At 42.0% G+C, this 4002-nt stretch overlaps 1 non-coding gene across 1 annotated transcript; it reads right to left on the minus strand.

Moving 5' to 3' along the window:
- Positions 1-1143: 1143 nt before the first annotated feature.
- Positions 1144-1215, minus strand: TRNAD-GUC. Its single transcript has one exon. It is a non-coding gene; the product is annotated as a tRNA-Asp (tRNA).
- Positions 1216-4002: the final 2787 nt, after the last annotated feature.

Here is a 4002-nt window from a genome sequence, read left to right on the forward strand (position 1 = left end):
GGCGGGTCGCTCATTTTCCTCTGATACGCGAAAAAGTGAGCGACCGCTCATAAAACGAGCGACCGCTCACAAAACGGGCGATGATCACACGGGTTTTTCACCGATTTTATAACGTCGTGCATCACAATTCTTCTCACATTCTAGGCATTGTAGGACGTTAGATGGCCATGGGTAGGTTGTTTTGCTTGTTTTTCCTTGCAGGAAGACTCCACGATGAATCCTCACGAAGCGGGCACGGAAGAACAAGAATTCGAGAATGCTCGGGGAGCTCAGACAAAACGAGCGACCCGCCCATTTTATGGGCGGTCGCCCGTTTTGTGAGCGGTCGCCCGTTTTGTGAGCGGTCGCCCGTTTTTGGAGATCAAGGAGGCTAGGAGAAGAAGAGGACCACCATTGAAGACCATCTTGAGCATTTCTTCTCCTTTTCCATGTTTCTTCATTTTGCTTTCTGTTTTAAAACCCTAGTTATGGAGTAGTGACTTTGTTGTGGGTGAGGGATCCCCACTTTTGTATGGATACCTATGCTTAATCTATGATGTTTTTGAGTTTCTTCCATGGGTTTGATGTTTTGTGCTTAATGCTATTGATTTGGTTGAAACCCTAATTGATATGATTGTAGAACACATTGATCATAGGGATATGGGAATGATGTTTGGAACCAAATGTCAAATGAGTGAGTTATTCACATTGGGAGATGGCTTAACTTGCTTAGGGTTCATGATAGGGTACACTAATGCATCTAGAGATCATTTAGATCATTGGGAGATGGGTGAATCGATCCTCTAGGTAGTGAGTTTAAGCTTGGGAGAGACAAACTCTAGAAGAAGTGCTTGAAACCCCCATATGGAGGATAACCCATAGACATTGTAGCATCATTAACCATCCATGCGATTCTTGAGGGATCCCGAACCTACAACGCCTCAAACCATCGTTTTACAAACCGTTAATTTTACTTGCTTTCTAGTATTCCGACCCTTACCACAACCCACATTTTTACTTGACCACCTAATCTAGCTTAGAGATAGACTAATACATCCTAGTCCTCGTGTTCGACCCCGGTACTACAACTACCGTATACTTGCGGATAGTGGTACGAATCGGGTATTAAATATAAGACTCGGTGCGTGCGCATCAAGTTTTTGGCGCCGTTGCCGGGGATCGAACCCGGGTCACCCACGTGACAGGCGGGAATACTCACCACTATACTACAACGACCGTATACTTGCGGATAGTGGTACGAATCGGGTATTAAATATAAGACTCGGTGCGTGCGCATCATCTTCCCTTTTTATTTTTGTTTTTGTATTCTTTTTCTTTTTCTTTCTTTCCCTTTCTCATGCAATCCCGGGCTTCTAGGACGTTGGAATTTGACAAGCGTCACTCTTTTTTTCTTTTCTTTTGTGTTCTTGTCCCACAACTTAGACCCGAGCCTTCGTTTCTGTTGCACTCATGTCCCCGAATGATTTTCATTAACGAGATGATGACAGAGGAGTGTCGGGTTGCATCGTATTCTCTAGGCTTGTTGCTTCCTATGAGCTTCCTAACTTAGAGGTCAAAGGGTGGTTTTTAGGGAGACGTTTCGGACAAATTCATCTCACGTGACACTCATTCGCTCTAGTATTGGATCAGCTATTTCTACCCCACCCGACAATCCATTCAACTCTTTAGATCAATCTAAACTTAGCTCCTAAAACCTTTCCAAGCCAATCCTCACTCAATGTTTTCCCCCCACATCATCATCCGACCAAATCTTCGAGAAGAAAAATCTTATGCAAGTGTATGCATGCATTCCTAGACCTATATGCACATATGCAACCTATTAGTGACAGGCCATGCAAGTATGTACAAGATGCAAATGCGTCCTCCGGGATTTCTTGATTCCGCTCCTTTTCCGTGCCTCGTGCGTAAATCTCCTCGTTCGATCATCCTGCAAGGAAAATGGAGGAAAGAATCCTACCCATGACCGTTTAACGTCCTATTATGCCTAAGATATGAGAAAAACCGAAGTGTATGACGTTAGAAAACCAATGAAAAACCCGTGTGATCAGTATTGTTATGAATAATACTAAACTCCCTAGTCATATATCATTGTGGGAACAATGATGTACTAAGACTAGTATGATGTGTGATAGATGATCATAGAGATGATCATGAGTATTGGATACGATCACAATCATAGGTATTCGTTGGAGAACGGAATTCTGGATTGACCCGCATGAGATTGTCACATGGACTAGCGTCATGACTTGAATTTCATGTCACGGTTCTATGATTGGATCCTATGACCTGAGATATCTACGGAATCCAACATGAGGAGTTGCGTACTTTGAATACGTCAAACGATTTGCGTAACAGGAGGACTATAAAGGCGTGTATCAGGTACGACACGAATCATGTGCTGGATTGTAGATAGTCAAGATGGGATTGGTACCTTTGTAAAAGAGAGAGATATCGCTGGACCCCTCGTGTGAGCGAGACTGTAGAAATGTGTGGCCACACTATAGATGAACGTCGTCTATTTCGTACAGTCGAACTCTGTGAACGAGAAAGCGGTCGAATCAAATAAGGTAGCTTCTACATGCCTCATATTCGGCATATGATATCGTGATACAAAAGGATCATCAACGGGAATCATCACCGACGTCCGTAAGATCACGAACAAACTCTATTCGAGATAGGTAGTTATAGTGTCTTATTAGAGACCGCCTATGATTTGTATAACCGAAATGGGCCATGGGATCTATACCGCTACCGAGAACCAATCTAAGGACGTCAATCATCTATCAAGCGTGTTTCTCGAACCTATTACATCATCCTACCTAATCGTATCTAGTCTACACTTTCAGCATTCATTCTTTTTCTTCTTCCTTCTTTTTCTTTTCTTTCGTCTAGCTAGATTTTTTTTCTTTTGCTAGCATCTCGGGTTTCTAAGACGTTGAAGTTGAAGGGTTCCTAATCATTTTTTTTATTTCTTTTATTGAATAACCCGACCCACAACTTAGACCCAAACCATCGAATTGATGCACTCATGTCCTCGAACGATTTTCGTTGACGAGATAATGACAGCGGAGTGTTGAGATGCTCACTATCTTTTTCTGCAAATAAAGAAAGAAGAATGCATTTGATAATAGACTTTACCGATTCTGGCAAACATGGGAACGGTTCTTATAGAAACTTTCCTACTTGGCTAGACAACATCGGTCCCATGGGTTCCAACCAACGATTTCTACCCCACAAGCTATTCTAGACAATCCTAAAGGTCAAGCAATCAATTCAACAAAACATAACCACGTTCAACGGATCACAATATTTTCAGGACGTTTCTACTCTCTCATACCATAGATCATCACATCAATGCTCAAAACGGTTTTATGCACGTGATCTTATATGTCCTAAACACTATATGTAAATGCATAGTCCTAAAAACAAACTATATGATCCTAGAACATTCTATATGCACATGTAACTAAAAAGTGAAAAGAAAAAGGAAAACAATGCATGCAACACTACTCTAAATAGATATCGTTTGGCTTTAGATGAATCCTCCCCTAGACTTGAACTAGACACTGTCCTCAGTGTCAATTCTCATCTAGTAGAGGCAACCAATAAGATGAGTCAAGAGAGAAGTAAATTAAAAAGGGAAAAGAATACTTAGCTCGCGATGTTCGTTCACTCGCACTTAAGTCTGCCTACGTCTTCACATAGCTACCTTCCTTGCCTCCTCAATAACTCCTCATTAGAACTCAACCTAGTGATAAGAGACACAAACCAATATCCGATGCAAGAAAAAAAAGAAATGGAAGAAAAACTAACCTAAGAACTCGGGTTGCCTCCCGGAAGCGCTTGTTTAAGGTCGTTAGCTTGACTCGTCTTGCTCATGTGGGAGGGGATTCAGGGGGAATGGTTCTTGGAGGAATGGTTTTAGGTGGAATGAGATTAGATGGGACAAACTCACCTGACTTGGTATGACTTCGATCGATGTGATGTAGTTCTTCATTTACC

Source organism: Tarenaya hassleriana, unplaced genomic scaffold, assembly GCF_000463585.1.
Source record: "Tarenaya hassleriana unplaced genomic scaffold, ASM46358v1 Cleome104, whole genome shotgun sequence".
NCBI lineage: Eukaryota > Viridiplantae > Streptophyta > Magnoliopsida > Brassicales > Cleomaceae > Tarenaya > Tarenaya hassleriana.